Source organism: Eretmochelys imbricata, chromosome 11, assembly GCF_965152235.1.
Source record: "Eretmochelys imbricata isolate rEreImb1 chromosome 11, rEreImb1.hap1, whole genome shotgun sequence".
Taxonomy (NCBI): Eukaryota; Metazoa; Chordata; order Testudines; family Cheloniidae; genus Eretmochelys; species Eretmochelys imbricata.
Window position 1 is genome coordinate 49,504,414 of NC_135582.1, and position 15,491 is coordinate 49,519,904.

The following is a 15,491-nucleotide window of genomic DNA, read 5'->3' on the forward strand; positions in this document are numbered from 1 at the left end:
TTCTTCTCTTCTTCTGACCCAAAAGATGGGCCAATGTTCACTTATACCTAGATATCTTATCTGGTTTATAAATCAGTTCACACACAGTTAGGCTTTCTGCTTAAAGCCTTTATTTTTAACTCGTCTGTGGAAAGTTTCATATAAAAGTATTAATTCACTAACATATTTTAACTCACTAACTCCCTTAATCTAATACTACATTACAATTCAATGTAAAGGGGTCTTCAAGTTATTAGACTAAAATGTGACATACTTTACAGATTATGGAATAGGTGAAAATAATTTAAACTGGATTCACCCCAAACTCAAACTAAACCAATCTAGAAGTTTAGTTCATTTGTGTTTGACTGGCTGTTTGTTGTACAGAAAAATGATTTAGTTCAACGAGGTGTTCAGTAAATTGAAGCTCTTGTTAATAGTTTTTTTCTTCGTTAGAAGAATGGGGGGGAATATCAGTTTGTTGAATGGAAAAGGGCATCATAAGAGAAAAAAACCTATATTTTATAACAGATGAGGGCATATTGCAAACGGTAGGGAAGAAAAACAAAAATTAAAAAATAATAATAGTTTGGCAGTATCCTTTACAATTGTAATCAATTATTCATAGTGACAAGGAAGAGGAATGCTCTTCAGTAGCTGTGATGCAAGAACCCATTGTTCCACATTCCCTAGCAGCAGCATATTGACTAATCATAGCTGTCTGTAATATTTATGTAGCGTTTCACTTCAAATTGCTGCTTAATAATTTCTAATCTCAACAATGATATAGAAACCACTGTTTCTTACTCATCAAGCCACTGACAAATGTCAAAATCCCTGTTTTGTGTTATTGGTTCGTAGGATTCTGAATTTATTAATGACCTTACAACCACTTCCCATTTAAAAAGAAAAATTTATTGAGTTAAAGCCCTATTTAAAAAAACCTAATATACATATTTTAAAGTCAGAGTGGAATTGTTTGAAGACAATTCACTCTTTCAATTCTTAGTGTACCAATTTCATCAAGTCCCATGATCACTGCTCCTTTTTCCAGTTAAATGATCTTTTAACAATGTATCTTTCCTCTGTCATGGTGTTGATTAAGTTCCTTGTTTGCTTGTAGTGAGGTTACCTATTTCTCCTCTTCTGCTTCTTAATTTACAGACTAAGCCAAAAAGCTACAATATTTTTTTTTTAAAAGGGGAAGGAGTGTGTGACGGTTCTGGGGGCACCTGGTATAGAGGGTCACCATGTTAGCCCCTACCTCCGGTGTGAGGGAGTCTTGCCTGTGCCTGACTGTGTATCAGCTCCCTACACCACCAGCCTTTCAGCAACACAAGCTCACTCTCCTCTGTGCTATGCCAGCCCTCTTTTCGCCTTGCAGGTTAACAATAGGTGCACCCCAGTCTCTTTGAATTGTTCCCTTGTGATTTCCACTCACTGACACGGGCTGCTTACAGAAATTCTAGACCCTCAGCCCCAAAAGTGCAGTGTACCCCAGTTGACCAGTTTTGTCTTATATCTCTCCTCCTGTAAACCACACAGCATTTGCAAGCACTTATAGTAAAACAAAAGCAGACTTATTTAAGAAAGGGTAAAGATTTAAATAGAAATGAGAGAAAGTGATGGAATCAATGGTTACAACACAAAACAAAATTATAAAACACAAACCTGGGTCAATGATTAATGGTTACCATTTTTATCTAATAAAGTAGGTCGTTCTCCCCCCCCCCCAAAAAAAAAATTATTTTCATTTTGGTTTTAGAAGAGCCAAGATCCAAATGTTCTGAAACCCCCTGCTCCACAAGGGATTTCCTTGGTGAGTGGACAAAGTGCTTCTTCCTTTATGTTACACTGAAAGAGTCTTTTGTTCCTATTCATAGGCAGGGCCAATCCCTGTATTGTTGTAATTTTCCTTTTTTACCTTTATGTGGTCTCCATTATTTGCAGTTGCCTCTGATGGTTTTTCCATTAAAAGTCTTAGCACTGCGCAAGGCTAAACCATCAAGCCTTACACCAGCTAAACAGGGCAGGGTGACAACTCCCTCCTGCCTGAATGGGCCGTCACCAAGAGATATTGTCCGCTGGTGACTAATTTTTACTCGAGTCCATAAATCTTACTTTCAATATAAATATATTATTCCTTACATAGTACCCATCCATATATCTCACAGCAATTATATAACCTGACAAGTTTCAAGCATTCTCCAGCTCCTTACATGTTACTCTTTATGGATAAGACATGTTTGGTGTAGTGAGTTTGGCAGGTCTGAGGTGAGATATGTTTTCAAAGAACACATGATCCTTTACTAAGGAGCCTCTGTGTCACAGTGGTTCAGGATGGGAGACCTGAAATCCTAGCCTTATTGAAGCCAGTGGTAAAGATCTCATTGACTTCATATCTCATCTGAATCTGTTCCCCTCCCATGCAAGTATTCTCCACCTCCTGCTCTGCAGTATCAGTGAATATGGGATGCAGTCATGAAAGGGCACCCTCTGCCACCAGCCCTACCGCAGCTAACTGCATTCTGTCACTGCATAAAGAGAAGTCACATAACACACTGAGGGAATGGATGGTGTCTCAGGCAGCATTAGCTCTTGGATTTCTCCTTCAGCTTGCCTAAAGGTTTACGGGGTGATAGTACGCTGCTCAGCAAAATTTGATTTGCACACTTCCCAGGGAGTGCTTCAGATATGTCGCAAAGAAACATAGGCTGTTATTTCAGGATAAGAATTAGGGGCAGCCTGACCAAATGCCATTTACTTCAGTAGCCTTTGGATTAGCTACTTTCCTCCTCTGCTAACCACTGCATAGCAACAAAGAGCACATAGGGCTAAGTGTTGTTCTTTTCAGCGTTCACAGCTCCGTTTTATATTTCTGCCCATGGTAACCAGCTGCCCCTTATAATGACCACTGTGGTGTGGGGAATGCTCCTTGGAGTTGGGCAAACTCAACTAAATGCTGCTTACTACGGAGGCTGTACTGACTGTTTTAAGGTTCATGTTGCAGACAGACTTCATGTGACACAGTGAACGAAAAAGATAAAATCCCAATATCTGGTGCTCAAAAGACAACAGTTTACAGCACTAACTCTCTTTTAGACTGTAGGCTTTAATACTGCACTTGTAAGCAATAGAACGAAAGTAAATTACCATAGTAATTAGTCAATATTCTGTAGACACATATTTCTAGTCCCGAATTCACAGCTGGATAATTCTTCCCTTAATGGTGTTTTGGTGATAAATGAAAACAATACTGAACACAGGTTAAGAAAATAAGTGTTGCCATAAAAGAAAACTTTTGAACTAGTGCACAGTTCTGACAGTTTCAGAAGATGGCACTGGCTCCCTGGGGTTGGAAGCAGAATATGGCCAGTAAAAGCCAGGCCCGTCTCTCCTGAGTGGGCACTTCATTTAATGTAAGCAGTGACAGAACATCCACCAAAAATACATCTGTAGGGTAGGATGATGGAACGATATGTGTTGTCCATGGGAATCAGCAGTCTGAAAAATACCTGAGGCCTATAATCATAAGGTCAAATTCTGCAGTGCTTATTCAGGCAAAACTCCCATTAGTTTCAATCTTTTTAAGGACTGCAAGATCAGGCCCCTGAAAGATATTGTCCCTCATGTATTAGATAAGTCTGTCCTTAATTACCAGCTTCCCTCCCTCACAGCAGAGGTCCAACTCAAGTTTTATTGGCTTTTGCTGAGGGGTACATATCTGTTTTATTAAATCTCGGACTCTCCATAACAGAGCTCATGTTCTCCTTATAAAACTCAATTAAGCCAATATGCAATATTAAAACAATGCCTCTAAGTTGGGTGAATGCGACCGTGATGCAGCAATTACACAGGCATGATGAATAGCAGTGTATTGTACATGCTCCAGCAGCTCTGTGAGTAAATGGTTGGCAGATAAGTTAACACAGCCCCAAGGCTGAGGCATCTTCCATTTTTAGAAAATGGTCATAAATATACTTTTTTCTGAAAAACATAGGGCCTTTTCGGGTTCAGCTCAGGCTCCGTTTTATTTGCATACCTCTCTACATAGCTGAAAGACAGATTCTTTTTATGCACTGAGTGAAATAGCTCAATAAATTTCAAAGGGGGAAGTATAACATAATGTAGAGTCTCTAGGAAAAAGCACACACAAATTTGTTCATCTTTATAGTGCACATATGGCGTTACATCGCCCCATCCTCTTGCAGTGGAGCAGCAAAGATTAACCCTTAGGCAGCCATCATTTTTCCACTTTGCCAATCAAATAAATGTGGTGTAAGGTAATAGCATTGTATGCTCCAGCCTGTTCAACTGCCGTTATGCATGAATAAATCATTTAAAATACTGCACTGCAGTTGGAAAATACCAACTGAGAGACAGCCAGCCTCTGCACTCTGTTGCTTTTGTCAAGCAGTGTTGGTGTTGCCATAAAATTGGCGGGGAAAGCAATTCATACTAGCCATGGAGGGCAGAAATCATAGCACAAGCATGTTTTAGCACTATGGACGTTAAACAATGGCCGCTCAAAAACCAATGTAACTGGCATCTATAAGGGAGCTCAATCCGTATGATTGTAAAATAAGTACCAAACTAATTCATTTTGCAGTGATCTTCCCCTTTCAAAGTAAATTTCTGTAGCAAATAAACTTTTTACGAGGAAATATGAAAAATTAACACCCCGCCCTCCTTTTTTAGGTTTCAGAACTGCAGCTACTCAAGCCTATGCTACTCTGGACATTAACTACTTTACAGAACAACACTACCCAATCTCACCCTGCCATATCTTTCAAGACTGATGAAAACACTGAATAAGGTGATAGGTTGAAGAGAGAACATATGTTTTTTCCCCTAAAAATGATGGATTACTGTAGGGTGCATTGAACAACAAAAATAAAAGCTTACTGTCTGCAACTAATGGTTCCAATATATTCAGTTCAAGTAACAGTTCGGGTAGTGAATTCACTTAGCCTTTTTAAACAGATCAAATACAGTGAAATAGTATAAGGTGATGAGCTAAAAGGATTTCTTGATCATTTTTGTGGGCACACCCCAGCATCTTTACCTCCAATAGCATATATATTTTATATAGTGTTATGACCCAGATAGCCCAGATCTGGTCATGAGTATACCTTAGATGCTGTCCACTGTTTGGTGATATACTCCATTCTTCCTACCCTGCACTAAAACCACTATTAAATTCAGCTGTGTTGTTACTCCATGTGATCCATCTTTACTAATTTTCTTATGGTACCTCATTACTTAGCAAGCCAAAATTGTTCCATCATGTTCCACTTATGTCTGACAGCTGCTCCAGCCTGTCTGTTCATTTCTTTGTTTGAAAGTGCTGTTCATGGAGGGGGAAACAATCTAATAGTGTGCTCAAGTATTCAATTTATATGCTTATTGTATGTTTCCATGGGGCAGTTTGGCATGTTAAGGAATGCACCAGCCTTTTATCATTGCAGACTTTAAATAACCAAAGAAAATTAGTTTGATTTTATCATCTTAGTTCTAGAGGGACATTTGTCCACATCATAAAACCTAGCACATGACGTGGAATAACAACTCTGTATGATTGACAGTCTTGGCTTGAGAGGGGCTCAGGACTGGAATAAAAGGGCTGTTCCAAGTTGGGACTGAGATGTATTGACAGCGCTGTGTGGGTTGGGAAGTTTGTACTGCACTTGCTGGCAGTTCTGCATTTTCATGAGCGTATCTGCACACATGTAAGTGGCAGGATGATTGACCTGTGATATACCAGGAGCGCTCCAGACCCAGTGTCAACAATAAAATGCTACCTGAGGTTAGAGCTACTAGTTTTATTTTCTGTTAGTTATTGCTCTTCTTTAACACCCTACATAGTCACTGGTTTAAAAAAACTAAATGATCAACCAACCTAAAACAACGGAGAGGTTCATTCTGAATCAGACCTGAAAAGTTCAGGGTTGAAATCCTGGACTCATTTGCCATCCCAACCAATCACTTCCTTCCACTTATCCAAAAAAAGATCATTTCATCTGCCTCCACCCTTCTGATCTTAACTCAGTTCTATTAGGGGAGTTTCAGATCCGACTCTCTCGTCAGTGAGCTGGAACCAGTTGCTCTATTGAAATATTTCACATGCTAGGGCTTTCCCAAGTCACAAGTGCTAAAGAATTGATTGCTTCCATCACCATCCAACCTGAGACACTGAGATCCTGCTCTGTCCTTGCATCCCTTGTACATTCCTTTCCATCTCCCACTATTTTCCTCCTGTCCTCTCTCCCCTTCAGCTTTTCACCTGATCCTGAACTCCACTGTACTACATGGCATCAGCACAATGAGATGAGATGGCCATCCAACTCCACCCTGCCTGAAAAAGACCAATTGAGGAGAGGGACATGACCAGACCAGTCAGATGATGTCCCAGCTCCACCCACTTACGCCTCAGGTCTCTCTGAGGCTAACAAAAGTTTCTCGCTGACTTTAATGGGAGCTGAATGAGTATTAGAAGAAATGATTTGCTGTGTTAGTACCCTAAGATGGACTTCAGAAGTGACGATAAGTAAACTGTGCTATTTATCCACATTTGTTAAAAAGATATGGCCTCTAAATGTGCGTTCATTTAAACTCTTTTCTTTTTCCCCAAACAGGGAAAAAACAGTCTGGCTAGAAGAGTGCCATCAGTTCTTTCAAATTATTGTTTCTTTAAGTGTTGACCGTATTTGACTATGGACCTCAAAATTAATGTCACATGTATTTTATTTCTGATCAGACAACAGTACATGAGATAGTCTATTTTTCTCCTAAGCTTTTAAAGTTAGCAATGTTTGTATGTTTCAAGTTTCAACTTAAAAAAAATGATGTATTTAAAGGACAGATAAAGATGTGCAGATGTTTGACTGAGTCACAGTCACTTTGCTCTGTGGTGAGCTCTATCATTACCATGAGGTAAGTATTCCATGCAATGGAATGTTACGGAATGTATTTATTGACTGTGCAATTTTTATCACTGATTACACAATTTAATCTCTTTCTCTGATTGCCAGGCCACCACACTCTTTATTATGTATGTTCAGACTCACAGTTGAAAGGTTTATGAATTGTTATTTATAACTCTTCTCTGTCCTTTAAAAATGCTGAGAGCAGCATTATAAAGGATAAACTGCCATTCTAGAGAGGACAAAATTGAACACATTAAAGTAGGAAAAATTAATAAGATAGCAATGTTTAACCAAAGACATTGCCTGTTTACCTGGGTAGACATCTAAATTAATAGTTAGAAAAAAGTAATTTGTAAGAAAATGAATGCTTTGCGGTTACAAATACACCACAGGAAATATTTAGGTAAAGGAGGAAAAACATTTTTTGGTGTTGAAAGATTCTATCGTATATTGAATAGGGGTGTAAGCGAATGGTACATCCATATAATGAACCAAAATCTCCCACCTCCTGTAAACTCTGCTGAAAATGAACGGGATTTGAACAGTGCTGCTAAGGGTTTTGGAGAAGTCAATTTATCCTGCCTTATTCTGTAAAAATGCACAAGCTCAATGGCTTCCATACTAACAACTATTCTTGGGAGATCTTCTAATAGCTTAAATTAAACATTATGGAGACACTATGTACGTTGCATGAAGGGCAGTGAATAAAAAAAGTCAGTGCAGGAAGAGAAAAGAAAAGAATGTTGGAGAGAAGGGGAAGAGAATGATCGACAGTGTAGCAGGGAAGAAACAAGTTGAAGGGCATCTAAAAGAAAATTAGGGGAGAAGAGAGGGAAAAGCAGAGAGAGAGAAAAGTGAAGAATTTAGAGAAAGTGAAGAATGAAGGAAGGATAAACTCCGCGTGTGTTGAGCAAGAGGAGCTAGAGACACACTATATAAACAAACTTTAACAACTCAGTGGAAAAGAAATGCAAGTGAACTAAATACAGAATTCTAAGAAAAACAAGAAATAATGTAGCAAAATGGAGAAAACAGTGGGGTGGAAAATAACAGAAATACCAAATGAGTTAGAGGCAGGCATATGAAGGTTTGATAGTATTAAAATCTAGCCATAATAGAAATCAGTTGTATTTAATCTATTGGGCCAAATTAAACCCAGGTGTCATTCCATTGAGATCACGTGGAGTAACAGCACAGATAGATTTGATCCATTGTGACTCTGTGTGTGTGTGTGAAGTTTTATGTATGCAAACTTACAACACTGGCAAAGGTTCACATTTCTCCGAAACAAATCAGGGCAACGGGCTTAATCCTACAAAATGCTTAGTGCTCTGGCCCTTAAAGCATGTGTTTAACTTCATACATGTGTGTAATCCCATTGACTTCAGTGCGACTATCCATGGAATTTACAGATTTGCAGGATTAAGGCCAGAGCATTCAGCACTCTACAAGATAGCATCTGTAATATTGGCCCAGGTTGAGGTTCAAGAAACAATAGCTTGTAATAACAAGAGAAACTTTACAATGGTAGATTATCTCCAAATTACATCTTCATATTCAGTCAAAAATTAAAGAATATAAGGCTATTACTATGTTAAGACTATTAGTGTTCTAGAATAAAAGAAAACAATGTAGGGAACAAGGTGTGCTGGCAGAGGAACGAACTAGGTCTCCTGCTAGGTCTTTTTCATCTAATTTCTATGAAAAATCTACTCTTACTGTTAAGTGTCTGCTACTGCACCTATGTTACTAGGGTCTACTCTGATTTTTATAGTTTACATGTTTCTGTAGTTATGTTACTATGTTACCTATGTTACTAGGGTCAAATCTGATTTTTATAGTTTACAAGTTTCTGTCTTGCTAGGGAAGTTGAGTTGAATACCATGTCTGCATATTTGGGGAGCCACTGACCCCTCTATTCAAAACTGGTACAGAGACTTCATCACACAATCACATCCTTTGGTCCATTTCTGGACTGAATCCGGAATCTCCTGTTTCTGTTTCATTTGCTTGCTACTTCAGGAGTAGCTAATAGAACTGTAAGTAATCAAATCACTCCCACACTACTGTATGAGTGGGAGTGATTGTCAGAGCTAGCAACATCTGATCTACCCCTCCTCTTCAGAGTTGTGCACAAAAAGTGGGAGCAATTCTGTTTATACCTAGGAAAGTTATAATTCCAGTTATGCTCAGAGAAAATTTATGGCAAATATGCTTCCACTAAGTTGGAAAGTACATAAATTAGAAAAAAAAATAGGGATTTTATTTTACATTCAATTCAGATCTAGTTATTTGTATGCATTTTTGATGTACAAGTACCTAGTGCCATTAATACAGCGGATATGAATATTAAAACAATTCTGTAAAATATGGCAAAATGTTAATATAAGGCTTTTATGAAAGGTTATAATTTTTTCCAGATCATAAATCTGGAATATGTTTGTATTAAATCCAACTGCTGCATTTGTTCAATTCCAATAATTTACCTCTGGCTAGGCACAAACAGGTTATTTCTTGGAGTATATTTCATTCCGCTATTATATTTCGCTTCAATACTAATAATAAAAGCTTTAAATGAAATGTGTCCCAGGTGATTATTTTTTGAGGATTTATAAATTATTTGTCTCAATGTTTATGTGATCTGAATGACAATTCAAAATAAAAGTGCAGATCTGGGAATATTTTTCTAATCAGATAGCCTAACATTATGAGCACAGGGCATTCCTTTCCACAGTCATGACAATTAATTAGTTCTGCTGTTGGAGAGCAGCTGTATAACAGAAGACAAGATATACTCAGATTCCAGAACCATTTGTTCTAAAGCAATGTGGGAACTGGGAAATTAATTTATACTGGCAGTGTCCAAAATGGTTCATCCGGGACTCAGCTACAGTGGTGAACAACATTGTTTCAAATAAATACCTGCTTGTTGAGCTTTACGAGAGATAGCAAAGGAGAGTAGACAGAGGTTTGGGCTTTCACTCATTTCTTTAGAAGGATTATTTTTTAAAAGTTAAGACACCCACCTTTTATTACTTAGGGCTCAATTCAATTGTAAATACTAAAGCGGGATTCTCAAACTGAGGGTCACAACACCTCAGGGGATTGTGAGGTTATTATGGAGGGTTCCAAACTATCAGACTCTGCCCATGCCAGAGCTCTAGCTGTCAGCCATGCACAGAGCTGACAGCCTGAGCCCTTCAGAGCTGGGCAGCTGGAGAGCAGCAGCTGCTGGCTGGATGCCCAGCCCTGAAGGCAGGGCCACCAGCAGCAGCAGCACAGAAGTTTTCACTTTTTTTGGAGGGGTCATCACAGCCTTAAATATTTTCAAAGTGGGTCTCAGCAAAAAAAAAGTTTGAGAATCACTGTATTAGAGCATCAGAATCACACGCAAGAGCATACAGAATAAAGCAGATCAGGTCTGTTGGAACTTCCGTGGCTGCAGTTTGGACACCAGATATAAAATATTGCGCTGTAAATAAAAAAGGGAATACATAAAAGAAGGAAGTGCTCCTCCATGATTCCTTAGGGATATATTCAACATGTTACACATGACTGTAGAAACTCGCTATTCAAGACAATGAAGCCAAGGCAGAGCAGAGAGAACAGTTAATAGAATCATAGAAATGGAGGACTGGAAGGGACCTCAATAGATCAACTATTCCAGTCCCCAGCACTGAGGCAGGACTAAGTATTATCTAGAACATCCCTGACAGCTGTTTGTCTAAGCTGTTCTTAAAACCTCCAATGACAATGGATAAGGAGAACAATTTATCACCCTTCTCTTTATAACAACCTTTTTCATACTAGAAGTCTTATGTCCCCCTTTCCCCCAGTCTTCTTTGATGCTCTAATTCCCAGGATTTGTGTCACATAGGTTCCCTTTCTATTTACAGATCTGTCCCTTGAAGCAAAAGAGCAGCTGAAGTAAAAAAACACAGGCAGAGTTCTTCACCAAACATTCCTCAACTCAGACCCCTTTCTCTTTCACCTCACCATGACCTTTTGTCTATTGTAACCTCAATCATAGAATCATAGAATATCAGGGTTGGAAGGGACCTCAGGAGGTCATCTAGTCCAACCCCCTGCTCAAAGCAGGACCAATCCCCAATTTTTGCCCCAGATCCCTAAATGGCCCCCTCAAGGATTGAACTCACAACCCTGGGTTTAGCAGGCCAATGCTCAAACCACTGAGCTATCCCTCCCCCCAATGCTGTACAAAAATTTGTAAGTGTTGACATTAGCTGGAATAGGTCTCCATATAAAGGCAAGGGTATATGCATGCAGTTCACTTTGCAGAATCAGGGTTTTAGAGCTATAAACTGCCTAGGGCAGGAACCTAATTATATGTCTATACAGTTCCTAATACACCACTGGGCACTATGGACCTGATTCCTAGTACAGCAATGAGAAAATTCTGACTGATTTCAGTGTGCACTGGATCTGAAGCTCAGCAGACAATTCAAAATAGGAATTGCATCATCATGCTACTAGCACCACCAAGAACTGCTGTTTCCACCTGTAAGTCTAGAAAACTGCACCCTAGAGACCTTGAACTACAAAAGGAAAGGGCTTCCCACCTAAGTAGTTTCATTTATCTTGCATTGTTTAATGGCATGTAAGCCAAAGAACATGACTATAGATTAGTCAAATACACATAAAAACTGTAACTACTAGCAGGACGAATAGGATGCATGTTAACACTTAGGGCATGGTTTGTATTATAAATATTCATTCAAAATGTTAATTCCTTCTTACCTGCATTGTATCTTACAGTCCCATGGCTGCCATCCACTTCTATTTTCCCTTTCAGAACTAACAACATTTCCAGGTCCCTTCTAGGCCCAAGTCCTTTAATTAATTCTTCGCCAAGGTGGCAACAGAGCTTGTCCAAAACAAAACTCAAGAAGGTCCCAAACCAAACAAAAGCTTTCATCAGTTTCAGGCTCAACACAATTTCTTCCTTGGTTTATTACCAGGCCTCCTGCCTGCGGTATTCCTGACTACTTCTCTCAACCACAGCATCATTACAGCTTCCTGCTTTTATATTTGAATTACCTGATTCCCCTCAGGTGGGGCGCATCTTCTAATCAGAATTGACTTAGCCTCAGGCTCTTCAGCCCCTGGGCAAGCCACCATGTTACATATCTGCAGAAAATAATATATTCAAAAATCTAAAACTTTTACTTAAATAATACAGGCAACTTCTGCACCTCACATCTTAGATTGACTTTATTGTGTACTGATGAACAGAGAAATACATGGAATTTTCCCATGTTTTAAAGAAAAAAAAATTTAAGACACTTGTGGTTGCAAGGCCTTCTGTCCCCTTTCTGGTCTCACTGACTGCACCCACGTCAGGTCTTGAGCCTCCTGCTCTTACCTGTCTCAGAGTGGAATCTTGTGTTTCTTCCAGGCTTAGACCAGGACTTGGGCCTGGCTACCCCATCTATTACCAACTGTTATTGCTCTACTGAACAGTCCGGATTTGGGGCACTTGCATTTCCTCCCTTTGGGAATCTGTGACCAGTGCTGTTAACCAACAGCCTTCTGAAAACAAAGTATTTTTATTTAGCAGCTAGAACAAAGCATTAGATAAAAGACATTTTAAACCAACCTCCAACCTACACACACATTTAGTCTAATCTAATTTTACACTTCACTACAAGTTAGATAGGCTTTCCTCTTCAGTTACAAAAGCAAACTGGAACTAACTTACATTCTGTTAGGAAGCCCAAGAGCTGTTGAAACCCAGCCTGACCTCAGTTAGTCTCCAGAGACTGTCACGCCCCGGTCATTGACCCCTTTACTCAGGGAAGCTCTTATTTATTAATGATTATTATTATTAAGAGTCCCTTCATATATTCACAGCATACACACAGAGACATTAGACAAAAAAAAAAAAAACTCTTGCTGGAACATTACAACTACATTATTTCTTAGTATTCAGAATGATAACATACAAAAACAGAAAGGCACAACCCATGCAACCTTACTGTAGGCTGTCTGGTTGCAAACTGACTCTGATCATCTGCTTCCCTTCAGAGCTCTCTAGCCTTCAAGCAAGGCCAGGAAACACGTCCTACTCTTACAGCGATAGCTTGTAATTCCAACACAGTCCTCAATACACCACTTCCTTACCCTCCCTGTGCATCTGGGCCCATTTACCATATTGCTCAATGGTCTTTGTTACAGAGCCAAAATGTGACGTCTTCCTTCTGCCCAAATTGTTTTTTCCCCCTCAGCCAGCCAAGCCATCAAAGAAAAAGCAATCTTAATGGTTGCTCCATTATTTGGCAATTAGACCCATTCAACATTAATGACTTGTAATAATTGGTCTAGTGACAGTATCGACCTGTGGAGGAGTGTGTCCAAACTGTCTGCTTCCTATTGGCAGTCTAACATACCTTAGGACTTATCTAGATGAACAGTTAGTGCACAGCAAACTGGGGTGTCAATCTCAGCACACTGGCACGCCGTGCACAACTGTCCATGTGGACCCTGCTATCGTGCACTAACAGTTCCTTAGTGCACATTGATCTACTGTGCTTGAAACCGGAGTAGACCAAAGTGCACTAGGGAACTGTTAGCGCATAGTAGCATGGTCTACATGGACAGTTAGGGCATGTCTACACATACAGCATTGCAGCTCCACAAACGACAGAAGCTATGTCAGCGGGAGAAGCTCTCCCATATACAAATAATTGTACACACGAGTGCTTATGTTAGTTTACGTAGTTTATTCACACCCGAGTGACATCAATTATGCCAGCATAAGCTGTAGTGCAAACATAGCCTTAGTGCACAGCACACTTTACACCCTGGCTTGCAACGCACTTTCATCTAAACAAGCCCTCAGAAATCCAATACATAAGCCACATTTTAGGATACAAAGCACCCCACGTTTATCACAGCCCCAATAATTCTCGACAATTTCATAACTGTAGTTTATCAGTGTTTGCTAGATTTTTTTTGTTACAGAACGTTTGTTCTCATTTTACTGAGTGGATTTATTTCTCTCAAAAGGAGCTGGACTGAGAACCTAAAAGAGGGCCAGGCTGTGATTCCCAACATCATATCAGTAAGCACTTACTCATCTGGGAAGTCCCATAGATTTCAATTAGTTTACTTGTGTCAGTGGTTCACAATCTGGCCCAGAACAGGTACAGCAGGGCCCACAGCAGTGCAAGATTTCTTATCATTATAATAAATTATTTTTCATACCCATTCAGTCTTTCATGCTTCTTCTGAACCTACCAACAAGATGGTATGACATGAACAATTCACCAAGACTTGGAATTAAACCACAAAGTCATTTCAAGTAAGGCACCAAACAAGGCATCAGATTGAAAGTACTGAAGTCTTAATCACCAGTCATTTGACCTGGCTTTCAACAGACTGTTGGCTTTAGTAAACACCACAAACAAGAACTCCAGCATGGTTGACCTTGTCTCTTGCCTAAAAATGCTTGTTTACCATGACAGCATCATGATTTTCATGAGGCATTCTAGCTCTTTGGAATGACAGAAGATTTATTTCTTTCCATCCATTCACCAACAGAACAACTATGTACAGAGCACTACATATTATGTAGTGCACACTGCACACAAGGAAGATGGGGCTCAGATTATGGTGGAGTGAGGGGATCAGAACTATCATTAAATACTACAAATTCATTAGTATAAATAGGTACATTTGTTTCTTGAGTTTCAGCTTTAAAGCAATCTCACTGGCGATGCATCATCAATGGCCACTAAACAATGAAATATTAAAATTCCATCATCTTATACCGATAAAGTCCTAAATGGTTACCCAAAATGATTGCCTCTTTTCATGTGATCATGCCCCCACAGCTGAAAACAACAGGAGGTGCTTGACTTATGGTGCATTTGATATATATGATTAATGCCTCCCGCCATGCCATTCTGTGGGAGACTTTTGTCTGTGGAACAAGTTCCCTGGGTCTGTGAGAGCCTAGATTTTGTCATCTTTAAGGCATACTGCAAAGTGCATCATTTTATCAGTAGGTTGTGTAAAGAGTGGACAGAGAGGGCTGATGGATGAGGGTAGTCATATAATGCATTACTTCATACTGTAGCCTATAAGATAGGAGCCCACATCATAGGATAGGCATGTATATTTTATTAATTCAAAGAAATAATTTTAGTATACTATACAGTATTCCACCTAGATTATTAAGAAATAATTAAGGTTCTTGTCAGGATGCTTTCTGTAATTCTATTTCAAAGTTTCATTTCCATTCAAGCTAATGCAGAAATACTATATGGTCAGGATTTTCCATAGACAAATTACTATCGAAATATATAGTCTAAGACCGGAATACAATACTAACCTAACTATGGCAGAAGAGTAAAGGCCCAATCATTCCTTCTTCATAGACACCCATAGGAGTGGGGAAACCCCTAGAAACTCCAGAAGATTCACCTTGTAGAGAGTTTCCTTTGCTTCCATAAGGTATGGTCATACTCAAAGAAGTGACTAAAAACCGCTCTCTTACACAGTAGCTCTACTTCTTTTATGTATTGAGTTATATCTGCTGACTTTAGTGATAAACTAAAGTTTTTA